This window comes from Piliocolobus tephrosceles, chromosome 15 (genome assembly GCF_002776525.5).
Source record: "Piliocolobus tephrosceles isolate RC106 chromosome 15, ASM277652v3, whole genome shotgun sequence".
Lineage (NCBI taxonomy): Eukaryota > Metazoa > Chordata > Mammalia > Primates > Cercopithecidae > Piliocolobus > Piliocolobus tephrosceles.
The window spans coordinates 33,875,053-33,896,122 of record NC_045448.1 but is presented as its reverse complement, the minus strand read 5'-3'; the positions used below and the strand labels follow the sequence as shown (position 1 = coordinate 33,896,122).

General features: G+C 41.0%; 1 pseudogene; it reads left to right on the top strand.

Moving 5' to 3' along the window:
• The first annotated feature begins 4,856 nt into the window (after positions 1-4,856).
• LOC111545434 lies at positions 4,857-5,300 on the top strand (annotated as a pseudogene).
• The last annotated feature ends 15,770 nt before the right edge of the window (positions 5,301-21,070 follow it).

The following is a 21,070-nucleotide window of genomic DNA, read 5'->3' as shown; positions in this document are numbered from 1 at the left end:
TGGGTTTCCAGGCTTGTGGGTGGGGCCTTTAACAGGGAATTGCCCTCTTCTAACCAGCATTTCCCTGTCTCCTCTTTGTATCAGTATCATATGTTTACTCTTAGCATAACATTGATCATATTATATAATGAAAAGTGAACCATTTTTCAGTGTTTACTAGATGCTAGGCACTGTGCTAAACATTACATATATGAAAACAGCTTCACAGAAATCACATGAGGTAGATGCTATTGATTACCCTACTTCACAGATGAGGGAACTGAGGCTTAGACAGCTTAAACAACTTGCCCAACACCACACAGCAGTAAGTAAGAACATCAAGAGTTGAAGGCAGACCCACCCCCTAAGCCTCTAGGCATCTTGCTCATTTACTTTTCTGTCTCCTCACTTAACAGTAAGCGTCTTAAGAGTCAGGATGGTATTTTGCATACCCTTGCCACATCACTAGCTGCTGTATTATAAATGTTGAAAAAATATTTGCTGAATCAATAAATAACTATATTTTCAAATATACACTTAATGTTTTCTTTGTTCATAGACTTTTTTGTTCCTTTCAAAACTTGGGGAATTTCCATATGGCAGCAAATACTCCCAGAAAACCAACGACAAACAGGGCAAAATTTTCTAAAGCAATCATTTCAGGGCTCTGGAAATTGATCAAAGGCATACAAAAAATTAAGAAGTGGTTACTGATTGAAAAACCACTCAACTTTAAGTAAGAATAGTGGATGTCTCTGGTATCCTGGCCTGAAGCTGCTCCATGGTCACTCTACCAGGGCAGGGAAAGCAGCAAAAAATCAAGTTTCACTTCCAGAGGGGAATGACTGGGTCCATATCCCATATATTACTATTATATTTTTCTTGAGACAGAATCTTGCTCTGTTGCCAGGCTGGAGTGCAGAAGCATAATCTTGGCTCACAGAAACGTCTGCCTCCAGGGTTCAAGCGATTCTCCTGCCTTAGCCTCCCGAATAGCTGGGACTACAGGCACCCCACCACGCCCGGCAAATTTTTGTATTTTTAGTAGAGATGGGGTTTCAAAATGCTGGTCAGACTGGTCTTGAACTCCTAACCTTGTGATCTCCCCACCTCAGCCTCCCAAAGTGCTGGGATTACAGGCATGAGTCACCGCACCCAGCCTATCTCATGTATTATTAATGCTACCTTCTTATTTTACTACTCCAGGATTTCTCAACCTTGGCACTATTGACTTGAGGCCAGTAATTCTTAGTGGCAAGAGGCTATTCTGTGCGTTGTATTAATAGGATGATATTCTGTAATATCTCTGACCTCTACCCACTAGAGGCCAGTAGCACCCCTTACCAAGTTGTGAGAACCAAAATTGTTTCCTGACATTTTTACATGTGCTCTGATGAGCAAAACTGCCCCCAGATGAGAATCACTGGTTTCGGTTATTACCTCACACTTTACTTCACAAAAGTTAACTCAAAATGGGCTGGGTGTGGTGGCTCACACCTGTAATCCTAGCACTTTGGGAGGCTGAGGCAGGTAGATCACAAGGTCAGGAGTTCGAGACCACCCTGGCCAAGATGGTGAAACCCCGTCTCTACTAAAAATACAAAGATTAGCCACGTGTGGTGGCTGCTATCCCAGCTTCTTGGGAGGCTGTGGCAGGAGAATGGGTTGAACCTAGGCGGCAGAGGTTGCAGTAAGCTGAGGTTGTGCCACTGCACTCCATCCTGGCTGATAGAGTGAGACTCAGTCTCAAAAAAAAAAAAAATTAACTCAAAATGTATCACAGACCTAAATGTAAGAGCTAAAACTAGAAAACTTCTAGAAGGAAACAAGGAGAAAAATCTTTGTGTCCCTGGTTTAAGCAAAGAATTCTTAGATATTATAACAGATATATCATCCATGAGGGATAAAAAATGATGTATTGGACTTCATCATGATTAAAAACTTTCTCATGTCAAGAGTCATTATTAAGAAAATGAAAAACAGAGAGTGGGAGAAAATATTTGCAAATTATGTAATTAATAAAGATCTTGTATCCAATGTATAAGAAGAAACATTAAAACTCAAGAATAGAAAAACAAACAATCCAAATTTAAAATAAGCAAAATATTTGAATCAACATTTCACTGAAGATTTATAAATGGTTCATAAGTACATGCAAAATGTTCAACATCATTAGTCATTATGAAGCCAGCCCAATTGTCTCATAGAACTGATGTTTATGGTTTCTTTTAAATAAACATAGAAATTGACCCTCCTAGTCTTGTAAGTTATGAAAGTTAAAATTATCTTATCTGAGTTCCTTTTCCTTTCTGAGGAAACCAACTATCATGTCTCCCAGACAGTATTAAGGAACTAAAACTTACCAGGTCATTGCATCTGGACAGTAAGACATAAGACCTCTTGCCCATCATGACTGCCTATCTAACCACCTGCTTTCTGTTGACCAACATCTCTCCCTTAATCTTCTCTAATTCCTGTTTTAGTTTCTTCCCTGCTACATAAATGCCTGATATTAGTTGGTGAGCAAGATGAATTTGAGACTGACCTTCTGTTCTTCTTGGCTGCAGCACCTGATTAAAGTCTTCTTCCCTGGAAATAATTGTTGTCTTAGTGATCGGCTTTCTATGCGAAGAACATTGGGACCTAGATCAAACCCCTGGCATCAGAAACAATTAGGGAATCAATACCACCATGTGATACCATTATGCACCCACTAGGATGGCTATAATTTTAAAGAACAAGTAAGTTTTGGTGTGGATGTGGAAAACCTATAATCCTATTCACTGCTGGTGAAAATGGAAAATAGTGAAGCCTTTTTGAAAAGAGCTTTGCAATTACTTAAACAGTTAAACTCACTAAACATAAACATAAACCTGGCAATTCATACATAGAAATCTTCCAAAGAGTAAATATCATATGTCTACACAAAGACTTGTAGGGAATATTTATAGCAGCATTATACAGTATAGCCAAAAACAACCCAAATGTTCATTAAGTTGCAAACAAATAAACAAAATGTGGTATATACATATAATGCATACTATTCAGCAATAAAAATCAAACTACTGATACATGTTAAAACATGAATGAACCTTAACAGTTTTTTGCTAAGTGAAAGAAATCAGATGCAAAAGAAAAACTATTGTGTGATTATATTTATATAAAATGTCCAGAAAAAGCAAATCTATAAATTCAGAAAGCGAACAGTTTCCCGGGCCTGGGAATGAGAGGGATGACTGCACATGGACATGAGAGAATATTCTGGAATAATGGAACTTCTAAAACAGGATCGTTGTGTTGTTTGCACAACTTTGTAAATTTACTACAAATCATTTAATTGTATACTTAAAATGGATTAATTTATGGAATGTAAATTGTGCCTCAATAAAGCTGCAAGGGAAAACAACAGCAAGTAGTAGGCAGTAGAGAAGTTATAGGTGAAATATTGGCAATATATTGATAATTGTTGAAGCCGGATAATGGATTATGAGGATCTTTATACTATTCCTTCTACATGCGTTTTTGTTTAAAGTTAAGGATACCAGCCGGGCTGGTGGTTCACGCCTGTAATCCTAGCACTTTGGAAGGCTGAAGCAGGAGGATCGCCTGAAATCAGGAGTTTGAGACCAGCCCGGGCAACATGGTAAAATGCCGTCTCTATTACAATTACAAAAATTACCTGGGTGTGGTGGCACATTCCTGCAGTCTCAACTACTCTGGAGGCTAAAGCAGGAGAATCGCTTGGACCCAGGAGGTGGAGGTTGCAGTGAGCCAAGATCGTGCCACTGCACTCCAGCCTGGGTGACAGACCAAGACTCTGTCTCAAGACAAAAAAAAAAAAATTTTTAATTAAATTAAGGATTCCAATAAACACAATTAAACACAATTATCAGTATACTTCATGCCCAAAGTAGCCCTATAAATAATTGAGGTTGTAATGTAGACTTGCAAGAAGGCTCAGAATGGTTCTATTTTCCTAAACATTTCGATGTCTATAGGATAATTTACATAATATGATATTAATGACAGCAGAGCTTCCTAAGGAAATATTAAGTTTCTACTAATAGGCAGATCTTGGCAGGTTCTTCTCTAGAAAAAGCTTGCCAAACTGAAGCATTATTTGAAATTCACTGACTAGGCTGAAGTTGTAGCAAACAGCTTCAGCATTCTAACACCCTCTTCTGCTAACTAGTCTGGTACACCCAAAAATGTCTTGTTTTTTCTTTTCCTGAGAGTTGACTTTTTTTTGGAGTTTTGCCTTACAATAAGCTCTACTTTTCTGGAGAATCACTAACCTCGTGGAAAGAACCATGTTAGTGATTTTGGAATCCTGGTGGAATTTGCATTCAGAACTGGGTCAGATCCAGTTCCAAACTTTACAAGCTGTTTGACCTTCAGCAAATTGACTAATTTGTCTCTTCAACAACAACACAGTATTATTAAACCTGACCCTGCAGAGCTATTGTGACTACTGAATTACATAACCTATATAAAGCACATGGCACGTTATGGGTATCAAACAAATAATGTATTTATGATCCAAGCCATTTTAAAATTGAGAACTGTGGCCGGGCATGGTGGCTCATGTCTGTAATCCCAGCACTTTGGGAGGTTGAGGTGGGAGGATCACAAGGTCAGGAGTTCAAGATCAGCCTGGCCAATATGGTGAAACTCTGTCTCTACTAACAAATACAAAAATTAGCCAGGGGTGGTGTTGCATGCCTGTAGTCCCAGCTACTCGGGAGGCTGAGGCAGGAGGATCGCTGGAACCCAGGAGGTGGAGGTTGCAGTGAGCCCAGATCACACCACTGCACTCCACTCTGGATGACAGAGTGAGACTCCATCTCAAAAAAAATTGAGAGCTCTTTTACCAAGGACCCGCCAACATGGGCCGCATTCGCACCAAAACCGTGAAGAAGGCGGCCCGGGTCATCATAGAGAAGTACTACACGCACCTGGGCAACGACTTCCACACGAACAAGTGCGTGTGCGAGGAGATCGCCATTATCCCCAGCAAGAAGCTCTGCAACAAGATAGCAGGCTATGTCACCCATCAGATGAAGCGGATTCAGAGAGGCCCTGTAAGAGGTATCTCCATCAAGCTGCAGGAGGAGGAGAGAGAAAGGAGAGACAATTACGTTCCTGAGGTCTCAGCCCTGGATCAGGAGATAATTGAAGTAGATCCTGACACTAAGGAAATGCTGAAGCTCTTGGACTTCGGCAGTCTGTCCAACCTGCAGGTCACCGGCAGTCTGTCCAACCTGCAGGTCACTCCGCCTACAGTTGGAATGAATTTCAAAACGCCTCGGGGACCTGTTTGAATTTTTTTTGCAGTGCTATATTATTTTCAATAAATCTGGGACAACAACAACAAAAAAAATTGAGAGCTGTATCTCATAATAACAAAATGTATTGACTATTGTTACAATCTTAATAGATTGTGGAAAATGTCTAGATTTTTTAATCCAACTTTACTGATGATGCTGCTGCAATCTAAGGACCCGAAAATTTAGGAGTAGAATCTGGACTAGAAATTCAAAAATGGAATCCCATAACTTTTGAAGTAAGTTTAGCAAAATGATTAAATGTCAGCTTTTAGTCAGATAGCTTCAGTTTGGTCTCTAGCTTTACCACTTCCCTTAACCTTTGTATGCTTGTTTCCTCATCTGTAAAATTAGAATACTATTAGTAGCTATCCCAAAGTTTTGTTCTGATGATTAAATGAATTAAGCATACCAAGAAGTTAGAAAATCAGAGCCCAATAAATGCTAATTAATGTTAATTTTCTGAATTCTAATATATACTTCTTTATATTCTGTATCTAATAATCAGCTAGTCTTAAAATTGAAAATGTTAATTCTAGTAGCATTTTCTTTTTTCTCATAAAGTTATTTTGAATTCTGTTTTTTACAACTGATGGTTAGACTCAAGAAAATATCAAGTTATCAATTTGATATCAACTTGGCTGAGTTCTGTTTCTTCTACACCTTAATATATCAAAAGTTATTAAGATCATGAAGTAAGCTGAAGGCTGGGGTCATATCTTACTCAAGTGTATAATTCCAGTACCTAGCTATAACTATATACTGACCTGAAGTATATATAATTTTAGCCAAGGATGCTGCTTTAGAAAAAGAAATAAGATCATAAACACAAAATTAGGTTAATATTTATATAGAATAAGAACAGAAATTACAGCAAATTACTGGAGCTCTGGAGATGTCTTTGAAGTTATCTTTCATTTTCTTTGGAGTTTCAGTGTTACGACGGAAGCACTTACAAAGAAATACTTCCTGAAAGCAATCTGGCCTCTACTCCCCACTAAGAATACTCTGCAGTGTCCTGCAAGTCCCACCACTCACAGAGACCCAAGCAAGTGAAAGTCCCTGAATTTTAAGCTTCATTTGCTTCACAATGCGTCCACTTCTGTCCATGGCTCCCTCACTCCTCCAAGTCTCTGAAGCAAAGTCACCATCCCATTTCACCATCCTCTTACCCTGCTTCACACTTTTTCATGGCATTTTATATTTTCACAGCACCCGAGAAGTCTTTTGTGTTTTTGTTTTTGTTTTTGTTTTTGAGATGAAGTCTTGCTCTGTCGCCCAGGCTGGAGTGCAGTGGCACAATCTCAGCTCACTGCAGCCTCTGCCTACTGGGCTCCAGCGATTCTCCTGCCTCAGCCTCCTGGGTAGCTGGGATTACAGGCACATGCCATCACACCTGGCTAATTTTTGTATTTTTAGTACAGATGGGGTTTCACCATGTTGACCAGGCTGGTCTCAAACTCCTGACCTGAGATGATCCACCCGCCTTGGCCTCCCAAAGTGCTGGGATGACAGGCCTGAGCCACCGCACCGAGAAGTATTTTTTGTTGTTGTTTATTGCCTGTTTCCCTCCCCTCCCCCCACTGAAATGTGAGCTCTAGTATTAGGGTAGTGTTTGTGTTGTCTGCTATATCACTGGTGTCCAGAACACTAAGTGACACATAGTTGGATCTCACAAAATTTACCATTTGTTGAGTGAATGAATGAATAAACAAATGAAAATCAGGCTGAAATAATATCTTACAGCTTGAACTAATTATTTGCCTGAAGTACTTTTCCTTTGGTGGAGTATCTATTATACACGCCTAGAAACAAAAATGGTAACATGACATCTTCACAAATGTGTCTATTTCTAACATTTTGGAACACATTAATTCAATGTTGGCATTCCAGGCAAAATAATTGCAAATTTAATAAACCTCTTCAAAGAAGATAATCCTAGCAGTCATCTAACATCTTTTTCACACTGTATAAATATTATGATTGAAACTGCAGACACTGATGAATTATACTCATTAATTTATATTTCAGTTTCTTAATCTAAATTTACTAGGTTAGTTAATGTAGTTAACAGAATGACTAATAAATATAATTCAGAAACCATGGTAAACTAGAAAGGGACCAGTGTGGGAGGAAAAATTAAAATACTCTTTCTTTTCAAACTCCATATCCTATCAATTCTCAAATAGAGAAGAATTAATAGTTTATTCAAAACCCTAAAATAATCATAAACAGCTTGAGCAATTGACAACCAGGAATTAACAAATTCTTCCTAATATGCCTCCTTGTTATAAAACAATAAAGCAAACACTATTACAATTATTTATCTTTTAGGGATACAATTATCTTTTAGGGATTACAATTATTTATCTTTTAGGGATGCTGTCTTAGGAATAACCCATGCATAACTGTATAAATTTAGCAGATGTGGGAAAACAGTTGTTAGTAGGGCAGATTGCAGATTGCATATCAAAGGAATGCCTTCAAGATATGGATTAACTGTAATTGTCTCAGTATGTCTTGGGATTCATTAGGTTTCTCTGCTTCAAGCTTCCTGATGTCCCCTGTACCTAGATCCATTTGCTGTTCTCTGGGCAGATGCTTCTCTGACTTCCAGCATTTTCTCATCAAGACCAATCTTCTATATTCCCTAAGATTCTGGACTTCCGACCATCTATACATCTAAAGCAGCACCTTCAGGAACTTACATAAATTTTACTTATATAAATTTTCCCTTATTATCATCAGTATATACCAGTAAACAGATGTCTACATGTTCAGAAGAGGATGAGAGACTGAAGACCAGAAATTAATTTTAAAAATCTGGAAAGAAATTCATGCAGTGACTATGTTCATCTTTGTTCCTTTTTCCTTCTTTCCAGATCAGTTTTTGATGAATTTTTGATGGGAAAAAAATGGATTTTTCCACTAATGGATTACTCAAGGTTATATATTTTTAATGAGTAAATTTCAATAGCTCTGTATTAGCAGCATATCACTAAACTATTTTAGCAGCACCCAGACAGGAATTTTTTCCCAGAGTGAAAGGCAAGGAGTTATTATCCCTTTTCAACTAGATTTTCACAGGATTTTATAAATGTAGGTCATATACTGTATCTCCATTGTAAAACTCAATAATAAGCAACAGCTTAGGCAAGAGGAATTTTCATAAAATAATAATGTGGGTGTTGGTCTAAATCCCTCTGTGGGACTTAGCAGGGTGCCTCTTTGCACTGTCCTTGGCAAGGAGGATTCAAAGTGCTCCCCCTGCATTCTGGATTTAGTCCATTAGCCTTGACAGCTCCTATACACTATCAGTTTGTACTGAATACATGGGAAAGGTCTGAAGACTATCCACATATGAACAAAAGAAATAACTGAGTCCTATATAACAAACCTTGATAACATCCCTAAAAAAATAAGAGGTCTCCATCCTCAAAATGTCAGCCTCAGGTGACCGAATAAACAAAATTTCCAGATGTTGAAACTGGCTCAGTTGTCTCAGAACTGAGGTTTATGGTTTCTTGGAATAAGCATAGAAATTGATCCTCCCAATCTTAAAACCTGAAAAAGTTACAACTGTCTTATCTGAGTTCCTTTCTCAGAAAACCAACCATCAGTCCTCCCAGATAGAATCAAGGAACTGCAACTTACCAGATCATTGCATCTGGACAATGAGACACCAGACCCCTAACATATCATGATTGCCTAACTGACCACCTGCTCCCTGTAGACTAACTCCTCTTCCTTATGCCTCCCTAAATCCTGTTTTCCCACATGTGGTTACATTTCTTTTCTGCTATATAAACCCTTAATTTTAGTCAGTCAGGAATATGGATTGAAGGCTGATCTCACATCTCCTCTGCTGCAGCACCCTTAAAGCCTTCTTCTCTGGCAATAATAATTGTCTCAGTGGTTGACTTTCTGTGTGGTGAGCAGTAGGACCTAGACTGAACTCCTGGCATTTCAGTAACAATATGTGATTGACATTTTCACATCCATATCATGTATACTTAGTTTAAATGAATGAAAAACAACTTTGTGGGTTACATAGTGTCCTCCAAAATTTATGTCCACCTGGAACCGGAGAATGTGACCTTATTTAGAAATAGGGTGGGCCAGGCACGGTGACCCATGCCTATAATCCCAGCATTTTGGGAGGCCAAGGTGAGCAGATCACAAGGTCAGATCAAGACCATCCTAGCCAACATGATGAAATCCCATCTGTACTAAAATACAAAAAATTAGCCAAGCATGGTGGTGCATGCCTGTAGTCCCAGCTACTCAAGAGGCTGAGGCAGGGGAATCACGTGGACCTGGGAGGCGGAGGTTGCAGTGAGCCAAGATTGAGCCACTGCACTCCAGCCTGGCAACAGAGCAAGACTCGGTCAAAGAAAGAAAAGAAGAGAAGAGAAGGAAAGAAAGAGGGCCTTAGAGGCTGTAATTAGTTAAGATGAGGTCACAGTGGATTACAGTGGGCCCTAAATTCAACAACTGGTGCCTTTATGAGATGAAGACATACAGAGAGACTCAGAGGAGAATGCCATGTGAAGACAGAGGCAGAGAGCAATGCCTCTACAAGCCAAGAAATGCCAGGGAGTGCTGGCAACCCCCAGAAGCCAGGAGAGAGGCAAAAAAAGAATCTTCCTTAGACCCTTTAGAGGTGATGGATGGTATTTTTGCTCCTTAGCTCAGCTAGGTCTGAGTTCTTGCCTCACAACCAGAAAGAAGTAAGCACATAAACACTTGAAGAGTGAGCGGAGTAGAATTTATTAAGCAAAAGGAAAGTTCTCAGCCAAGAGAGGGGTCCTGAAATGAGGTTCCCAGTTGCCCCTTTCACAGTTGAATACAAGGGCTTTTTATAAAAGCTGATAGTGCTGTATAAGGCGTGAATTCCTGGTAGCTCCACCCCCCACCTCAGTGCATGTTGGCCCTTAGCTGCAGGTATGTTTAGGCAAGCCCCCTGCACAAGTTCCCTTACTTGCACAAAATATCTGAGGCAGGCGCTTGTGAGGTGAGTCGGATGTTCTCTGCAGACCCTTCCCTTGCTCTCTGCCTAAAGCAAGCTGGCTAACTCCTTCAGAAGAGCATGGCCCTACCAACTGCTTGACTGCAGACTTCTAGCCCCCAGAACTGTGAGAATAAATTTCTGTTGACATAGGCCACTCAGCTTGTGGTAATTTGTTATGGCAACCCTAGAAAACTAACATAGCAGCCAACATAGAAGATTGCAGAGAAGTTCCCAGGAGGATATGGGAAGGACTTATCCTGAAAAGTGACTTTAAAAAAACAAAAATAAACTACAGACTAAGGCCATATGAAATGAAATAAAAACATTTCTTCCCATTGAGATGAGAAAAATATAGATTTCACTCTGTCGAGAGGCTTTCTAGACAACATTGGAAGTCAGAGCTGTCTCCACCATCACTTAATTATTCCTTCTCACTTCCCTTCCCTAACTGTATTTAAAGAAAATAAAGTTGTGCTAGCAATTATTTGTCAAATGGAGACTTGACTTTTGATTCACGGTCTTTAGGATTTTGTTTTCAATGCTAAAGAATAGTCTGTGACTGTAAGGCTATACCCTGGTGTTCAAATCAGGCCAACTGATTGGCATTGTTTTTTTCAACTTTTTTTTTTTATGTTGACATTTTCAGAGCAATGCTGCAGTAAAACGTTTCAGAAAGTCAAGAGTTAACCAGGGTTTAGGAAATCAGAAACTGAAAACCTCCCCCAAAATAAGGCGGAAAAACTTAAGGAAAATATAATTAAGGCAAATGTATGACCTTGTTTACATATAAATTAGACAGTGTGAAATTGAGGGCTGCTGGCCAAAGGTTAAGGAATTTGTATCCAATTTGTAATCTGTAGTTGGCAGCAAACAGGAAAAACAAAGACAAAACTTCAACCTCCAAGATCCACCCTGCATATCTGCCCAGGGAAGTTTGTCTGCTGGTGAATGGCCCGGTTCCAATGCTCTGCATATCCTGTTTCGGTACTCGGAGCACAACCACAAGTTTTAAAAGTCATTTTAGCCATAGAAGATGGTCACAAAGTATTCTGGTGTTGGCTTCTCACAGAGACACAAAAGGGGAGAATTATGCTGTTTTTACTCATACTGAGCTTTTTTTAATGCTGAAGTACTAAATGGAGATTTCAGAGGAAAAACACAACAAAGAAAAAAGAATCAATAGTAAAAGCCAACTAATGGCTAGCCACTGTAAATGTTTGGTGTGCACAATACACAGCCACAGGAGGGGAAGGAAGGGAGGTTGAAATGCTGATCAGAAGACTTCCGTTCAGCTAAAAGGATCAGAAGTGAAACCGAAAATGAGATGGCAAAGAAAGTACCCATTCAAGTCCATTCACTGTGCTTACCCCTCTCACATTCCCATCTTCCGAGCCCTACTGAAAAATACAGCCACCGACTTTCTGAAACTTTTGCAGAGGAGAAGGGGAAATATGGGCAGGTTTTATCATGTTTATGCATATTGCAAGAATGGTGGAAAAATGTGTTCTCTTGCTGCAGGTGGGCAGTGATTCAGGTTTGGATGCAACCTAGATTCTATTTTCTTTCTTTCTCAATGTCTGCTCATTAAGTGGAAGGGACTTGCCTTGTCTCAGGTAAGACTTTGGACCTGGACTTTTGAGTTAATGCTGGAATGAGTTAAGACTTTGGGGAACTGTTGGGAAGGCATGATTGGTTTCAAATGTGAGAATGATGTGCTTTGGGTCTGCGTCCCCATCCAAATCTCATCTTGAATTGTAATCCCTACATGTCAGAGGAAGGGCCTGGTGACTGAATTACGGAAGCAGACTTCCCCCTTGCTGTTCTCATGATCGTGAATGAGTTCTCACAAGATCTGGTTGTTTTAAAGTGTGTGGCACTACCCACTTCGTTCACTCTCTCTCCTGCTCCACCATGATAAGATGTGCTTGCTTCCCCTTCAGCTTCTGCCATGATTGTAAGTTTCCTGAAGCCTCTCAGTCATGCTTCCTGTTAAGCCTACACAACTGTGAGTCAATTAAACCTATTTTCTTCGTAAGTTAACCCGGTCTAGGGCAGTTCTTTATACCTGTGTGAAAATGGACTGATACATTGCCCGTGGCTACTTAGGGCTCCATCTATATTAAAATAATCAAAATGCCATGTTGGTTCAGAGTACAAGCACTCTCTCCACACTGGATCCAGCATTATTTTGAGTCTTCTCTAAATTTTATAGTCTTTTGAAGTTGACTTCCATTCCTGTCTTCCTCCTGGAATAGAATTTCCTCTAATCTGCTAATTCTAGTCAATAAATCTTTTCCTCTGAATGCTGCTCCTCATCAAAAGCAAATCCAACTTGTTCCATAATGCCTAGACAGATGTCAATCTCTCCTAAAGCCTTCTTTGGGTCTTGTGAACCAACATTGTTTAAATCTACTGTGTATGTTTTGTCATTGGGTACTAATTGCCTGAGCGCAATTAGGATACCTATTTTGTACCCCAAAATGATGGCCCTCCCATACTGGGGTTAGATGAGTGGTAGTCACACCTAGATTAATTTACTTTGACTAAGCCATAAAGCTTTCCATAGCCTTCCTCCTCTCAGGGTGGGGCTGTTCCCCCAGGGAATTCGCACTCTCATGTCATGCCTACTGCTTTAATCCCTTCAGAAACCTATTATCTTTTCCTATTCTGTTTAATAGCTTTCCACCCACAAAACAAGTGTTATATCTATTTGTAGATAGTGCACGGCTAGACGTTCGGCATATGATTGCTATATATTTTTTCATTATAACCAGAGAACTTTCTAAGTATTTGATCATCAACATTTAGAGTTGTACACCACAAAGTCTGATGGCCCCAGTAGGGAATAGTTCCTGGAAATTCTTTCCCACGTGAGATCCTTTGTAATAGTTGTATCCTGAAATTCTTGAGGCCACAGACATGAGCATATTACTAGAGTTCCACTTAGTAACTAACAATTGATCCAGTTCATCATTCTGTCACCAAAATATCTCCCAGAGTGATGCTACTCAGTTTTGCAGGTTTCATTTGACCTTGTCAGGTTCAAAAAGCAACAGTAATCTCAGTAAACATATAGCTCCACCCTTTTGGGTATCTGGTATATTGTACTAAAAGAAAATATGGTTCTCTTGCTCTGAGCCTCTCTCAAAGGGCTGGTGTAGTATTGGATTTCCCTCATTTCATAACTCATTTATTCATTCCTTTACCCTCAGCTACTATTTCTCCTCCTCTTTATTTGTCATTACTTTTTACCTAAACTCTTCCACTTTTGGAATGGATGTTAAGTTTAACTGAAGCCATCCTCACCAGCTTAACAAGAATTCTAAACAGAAATAGAGTTATAGTTAAGCATTAATTGGGTTGCACTTTGACCCACTTCCTTGTAATTGAAAGCCATGTAGCACTAGATACTAACGATTTGCATCCCCATTGTTCCTATAGATAAGATTTCTGATGTTAGAATCATAAGACTTTTGTTTAAGAAAGATAGGCTCTCTGACATTAGAAGAGTAAGGTTTTTGTTTAAGAATTGCCTCAGATCATAGGAGTTCCTTCACTTTGTTCTGAATTGTTATAAGACAACTGTCATGTTTTGCATCCTTGCTACTTTGTGACAGCCTCTCTACCTAGGCCTCAGGGGAGAAGTTGCAGCTTGACGCCATGGATGCCAGTCCTCTTAGGTGTCATAGGGAAGCTGTTCCCTCAAGGAAGGGAAGTGGTGATGACTGTGTTGTGTTTATGGTGCTTGGTGGACAAACATATTTTTACCTGATCTGCCTAAGAAAGAACGGGTGTTTGGTGATGGAGAAGGCAGGGACAGGCTTTACTCCATTCAGAGCTTTGAAACCCTTCATCACTTTAAGGAGAGAGATCTCATTGTCAGAAAGCCAAAAACCCAGGTCATGTAATATCTGATCATTATGTAACATAATGTGGAATCAAAAGTAAAGGGGTTTTCTCGGCGGGGGGGGGGGGAAGAATTGCTTAAGATATTTTTCAGATCCTGAATTCCAGTATAACAGCTGACCCTAAATAATTTGAAGACACCCCACAGATAAACAGAATAAGCATGTGTATTAGTCTGTTTTCATGCTGCTGATAAAGACATATACAAGACTGAGAAATTTACAAAAGAAAGAGGTTTAATTGGACTTATAGTTCCACATGGCTGGGGAAGTCTGACAATCATGATGGAAGGCAAGGAGGAGCAAGTCCTGTCTTAGATGGATGGCAGCAGGCAAAGAGTGAATGAGGAAGACGCAAAAGCAGAAAACCCTAATAAAACCATCGATCTCATGAGACTTACTCATTACCATGAGAAGAGTATGGAGGAAACCACCCTCATAATTCAGTTATCTCCCACCGGGTCCCTCCCACAACAAGTGGGAATTATGGGAGTACAATTCAAGATGAGATTTGGGTGGGGATACAGAGCCAAACCCTATCAATATGAGAATACAGTTTATCTCCCTGTCCCATGACTTCACCCTGCACTCTCCAACCCATCAAAGATCTCTACACTTCTACCCACTCCAAACCCTATCCCCAAACTCCTTGGGGAGATGGCTTTGTTCATCATTCAGCAGCCCTATGATAAAACTTCTTTCTCTGTTGCAATCTAGTATCTTAGCATGTTGACTTGCTGTGTGCATTGGACAATGAACATATTACAGTTATACAGCCACTCTGCTGGTCTGGATTGTGAGCATAACCACCGAGCTGTCAAGTGTCTCCTCAGTTCATTCTTTTCTGTTTTAGTCCATTTTGTGCTGCTATAACAGAATACCACTGACTAATTTATAATGAATGAAAATTTGTTTTCTCACATTTCTGAAGGCCAAGATCAAGGGGCCAGCATAAGCATAACGTGAGGGTCTTCTTGCTTTGTCATCCTGTGGCAGAAGGGCAAAAAGAGGACAAGAAAGCAAGAGATCAAATCTGCAGCCTCAAGCACTTTTGTAATCAGCATTAATCCACTCATAAGGGTGAAACCTTCACGACCTATACACCTCCCTTTAGGTCCCACATCCCAGCACTGTTGTACTGGGAATTAAGTTTGAAACATATGCTTTTTGGGAGACACAGTCAAACCATAGCACCACCTGTATATAGGGTAGGATTACATAGGTACAGAGCTAGTAAGCCATTACTGATTTGTTTTTCTAAGACCAGCCCAGAGCGGGCGCAAAAGAACCAGCGACTAGGCAAAGGGTAGGAGCAAAACTGCACATTTACTTTGGTAACCTAAGGTGTGGGGGAGAAGTCTGTCGGCCTCCGGCAAAGGAGGCCGGCAGAGTCCCCAGGTGGGGCTCTCGGAGGGACTTCCCACAGTCCTGACATCCTGACAGCAGCGGGGCTGTGAGAAGGCCGCGTGGCTCAATGGCGGAGAGCGGCTTTTCTAGGAGTGGGAGGGCAATAGGTGGGGCACGGGCGTGTCAGGGGCGTTCCGCAGGTACGACCAGGTAAATCTTGGTCTCTTCGGATTGACGTCACCTGGCGCATGCCCAGTTGGTCTGCACCTTCCCGGGCGCCGGCTGCATTTTCGCGTGCGGGAAGAGTTGGGAGGGGGGATGAAGAACCCGGAAGTGCACCATCTTGCCTCCGTTCGTCCAAACAATTACAACTGCTAAGAAATACCAATGCAGCTGCATTTACTGTCAACTTCAATTTTGCCATATAGGATGAAGGCAAAATCCATTCCATCAGGCCTTCAGGAATTCTGACATAAAAGTTTAAAGATAATGTTACAGTTTCTTGCATAGCAGTCATCCCTGCTTCTGGCATCTGCAGTTGCAGCCTTGGTCCTGGGACTACTGCATCAGGTAGGAAACAAAATAATTGAGGGCATGTAGGAAAGAACTGTATTGTTGTACCAGCATATTCCCTTAGCTCCCTTCCACAAGTTCCATGAAAAGGCAGAGGAATCTATCTAGGTGAAATTACCTCTCTACTGTTTTATAGTATGAGGTAGGGAATTATTCTCCGTCAGACATAATATCTATCCCTCTCTTAGCTCCCCCATCATATTAAATGTGAGCACACACTCATGAAGGTATGTAAGCCAGCCCTTGATGCCTTTATGCCCCACCCCCATTTTAAACAACAGTATTCAATTAAACCATTACTTTGATAATATGAACATATGTTTACTTGGTTGAACTATGTACTCATTGTTGGACACTATAGGTTGTAAAGTATGATATTTGGTATAAAAAACAAAGTAACTTGGTGGTCCAAGTTGGCACAGTATCTTCTTTTACAGTCTGATATAGTTTGTATATTTGTCTTCTATTGCAATCTGTATTGTCTATAGATTCATCCCTTGCCAAATCTCATGTTGGATTGTAATCCCCAGTGCTGGAGGTGAGGCCTGGTGAGAGGTGTTTGGATCTTGAAAGCGGATCCCTCATGGCTTGGTGCTGTCTTTGTGATGGTGAATTCTCACAAAATCTGGTCATCCAAAAGTGTGTGGCACCTCCCTTCCACTCTCTCTTGCTTGCTTCTGCCTTTGCCATGTGAGGTGCCTCCTCCCCCTTCACCTTCTGCCATGATTGTAAGCTTCCTGAGGCCTCCCTAGAAGCAGATGCCACTACACTTCCTGTACAGCCTGCAGAACCATGAGCCAATTAAACCTCTTTTCTTTTAGATTGCCCAGCCTGAGGCACTTATTTATAGCAATGCAAGAGTGGCCTGAAACAAAAAATTAGTATCTACGAATGCTACATTGCTATAAAGATATCTGAAAATGTAGAAGCAACTTTGGAATGGGGTAATGAGAAGAGGTTACAAGAGTTTGGAGGGCTCAGAAGAAGAAAGGAAAATGAGAAAATGTTTGGAACTTCTTAAAGACTGGTTAGATGGTTGTGACCAAAATGCTGATAGTCATACAGTCAGGGAAGTCCAGGCCAACAAGGTCTCAGATAAAAATGAGGAACTTATTGGGAACTTGAGCAAAGGTCCCACATGTTATGCTTTAGCAAAGAAGTTGGCTGCATTTCATTCAGATCCTAGGGATCTGTGGAAGTTCAAGCATAAGAGTGATGATTTAGAGTATCTGGTGGAAAAAAAATTATGAGCAGCAAAGTGTTCAAGATGTGGCCTGGCTGCTTCTAACAGCCTCAGCTCACATACAAGAAGGAAAAAAAGACTTAAAGATGGAATTTATAATTGAAAGGAAAGCAGAGCATAAAACTTTGGAAATATGCAGCCTAGCCATGTGGCATAGAAAGAGTCAAGCAGGCTATGGAACAACCACTTGCTAGAGAAATTAGCATACCTAAAAGGGAACCAAGAGCTAATATCCAAGACAATGGAGAAAGGCCTCAAAAGCATTTCAGAAACCTTAGTGTGTGCCTCTCTCATGGCAAGCCCAGAGGCCTAAGAGGATGGAATGGTTTTGGACAACAAAATGGTTTTGTAGGCCAGGTCCAGTGACCCACTGCCCAGTGCAGTCTGGGAACACTGATCTCTACATCCCAGCTGCTCCAGCTCCAGCTATGGTTCAAAGGGGGCCAGGTACAGCTCAGGCTGCCACTTTGAAGAACACAAACCATAAGACTTGGCAGCTTGGTGATAAGCTTGCAGGTGCACAGAGTGCAAGAGTGAATAAGGCTTGGTAGTCTCCACCTAGACTTCAGAAGATGTACGGAAAAGCCTGGGTGCCCAGACAGAAGGCTTTTGCAGAGGCAGAGCCCCCAGAGAACCTCTACTAGAGCCCCCTAAGGAGAAATGTAGGGCTAGAGCCCCCACACAGATTCCCCAATGGGGATCTGCCTAGTGGAACTGTGAGAAGAAAGTCATCATCCTCTAGACCCAAAAATGGTAGATCCACCAGTAGCTTGGACACTGCACCTGGAAAAGATGCAGGCATTCAACTCCATCTCATGAGAGCAGCTGGGGGGCTGCACCCTACAAAGCCACAAGGTTGCCTGAGGCCTTGGGAGCCCATCCCTTGCACCAGTATGCCCTGGATACAGGATATGGAGTCAAATGAAATTATTTTGGAGCTTAAAGATTTAATGACCGACCTGCTGGGTTTCAAACTTCCATGGGGCCTGTAACCCTTTCCTTTGGCCAATTTCTCCCTTTTGGAACAACAACATTTACCCAATTTCTGTATCTCTGTTGTATCATGGAAGTAACTAACTCATTTCTTATTTTACAGGCTCATAGGTTGAAGGGATTTCCCTTGTCTCAGATGAGACTTTGAAAATTGGACTTTTGAATTAACACCAGAATGAGTTAAGACTTTGGGAGACTGTTGGGAAGGCAGGATTATATTTTGCAATGTGAGAAGGATATGAAACTTAGGAGGGACCAGGGCAGATTGAAATAGTTTGCATTTTTGTCCCTGCCCAAATCTCACATCAAACTGTATTTGAATCATGGGGGTAGATCTCTCATGGTTTGGTGCTATCTTCATGATAGTGAGTGCTTGCACAATCCGGTCATTTAAAAGTGTGTGGCACTCCCCTTCCCTTGACCTCTCCTGCTTGCTCCTGCTTTTACCGTGTGATGCGCCTTTTCCCCCTTTGCCTTCTGATGTGATTGTAAGCCTCCTTAGGCCTCCCCAGAAGCAGATGCTTCTAGGCTTCCCATACAGTCTGCAGAACCATGAGCCAATTAAATCTCTTTTCTTATAAATTACCCAGGCTGAGGCATTTCTTCATAGCAATGAAAGAATGGACCAGTACAGACCTTTTAGTCTTGTTAAAATCAGCCCAACTGGCCCATGGAAATAATGTTTACTATTTTTTGGATAAACAAAGAAATTGACCTTCTCAGTCTTAAAGCTTGAAACTTACATTTGTCTTATCTGAGTTCCTTTCTTGGAAACTGACCCACAGGCCTCCCAGACAGTATCAAGAAGCCGAAACTCACCATATCATCACATCTAGATAGTGAGACACCAGACATGTCACCCATCGTGACTGGCTAACCAACCACCTGCTTCCTATTGACCAACTCCTCTTCCTTATCTTTCCCTAATTCCTATTTTTTCACATGTGGTTACATTTCCTCCCTGCTATATAAACCCCAAATTTTAGTCAGTTGAGGAGACAGATTTGAGTCTGATCTCCTGTTCTCCTTGGCTGCAGCATGCAAATAAAGCCTTCTTCCCTGGCAATACTCCTTGTCTCAGTGATCGTTTTTCTATGCAGTGAGCAGCAGGATCTAGACTGAATGTCTGATGTTAGGGTAACATTGTGAGCATTTTCTTCTCCCATCAGGTAGGCAAAGTCCAGTCCTAAGTTAGTGTTTATTTTTATCAAGATACAATTACAATCTCTCTGAGATACTGGCACCAGTCCAATGTAGCCTATTTTCCAGCTCTGTGCAGGTCCTTCTCCCTGGGGAGCCTGTCCCACAGTCCTCCCTCCACAGTCTCTTGACTTTCTTGCTAGTAGACTGGCCAGTTGTTGTTGACATTTTGTGCCACAGAGGTGTAAAAGGTGTACGTTGATGACCAGACCATCTTTGTATTCCTGCAGCTTCTCCATATTCATTCATTTCATGGACCTAGGTGGCCCCCTCAAGCAAGCACACCAGATTTGGTGGTTTCAATCACTTTCCAGTCTTAGAAGGAGGTTCTTCTGATGGGCATCAAGATTTCCTACTTTAATGCATCATTTATATTCCCATAGTCATTTCCATAGGGGCATACCCTATACAGGAATCTCTCTATTAGTCTAGTTTTTCATTGCCCATCTAACTGACCAAAAAGCCAAACCATTGGCCAATGCCCATGAGTTGACAAAAACCCAAACATAGGGGCTGTTATCATTGTTGTATTCTTCCACCACTGCAAGAAAAACACCATGCTGTTCAGTCCACTAAGGTGATTTGTTCTTGCCTTCTTCAATCATGTGTTCCATCAGTCAATCATAGTGTGGCAGGCCTTCGAACAAGGTGGTGTCTGTCCACCTGGCAGCTGCCATCCATAAACCAAGCAGTGCTTTCTTGGCCAATGGAGAGCTGTTCATAGGGCACCACTGGTATGACAGTAACATCCTGCAGTTCCTCCTGTGGTTCCAAAGTCAGTCATAGAGGGAAAAGGGGTATCTGCTCTTAAATGTGATGACTACCTCTTTGCACTCTCCCAAGTAGTATGTTCCCATATAAATCATTTCCATTTTATTATGCAACTATTCTGGGTCTGCATTCCATATTAAAATGTTTCTCTAATATTATCCAAGACATTATGGATATTTCAGGATTCCATGTTATTTTATGTCCTTCAGTCATAGGGGCAGTTTTGATTATTGTCAGTGCAAGCTGGTAATTATCTCTCAAAGGGTATATACAATACCACTGCATATGGAAATTTTCTGTTTCTAAATTCCAGCAGTCACTCCTGGTGGTAGTGACAGGCTTTTGCCATAAGCTCTAGTCTGCATAAGTGTGTGTTACAGATGCTTCCAAAATCCTATCTGAGTGCAGATCATAAGGGCCAAAAGGATTGAGAGGGCTACCACTTTTTGCAATTCAGACATAGTCTGGTTTTGTTGAGGATTCCACTCAAATATGATCTTCTTTCAGGTAGTTCTACGGATAGAATCTAGAAATATTCCCAGACGTGGAATACATATCCTCCAAAATGCAAGGAAATTGACAAGGTACTGTGATTCTTTCTTAGTTCTCAGGATAGACAACAGCAGCAGCTTATTTTTAGTCATCTGTGGAATGCCAGTGGTGGCTCCTGTCCAGGTTATTAACTAAGAATTTTATCATTTGGGTAGATCCTTGAATCTTTGCT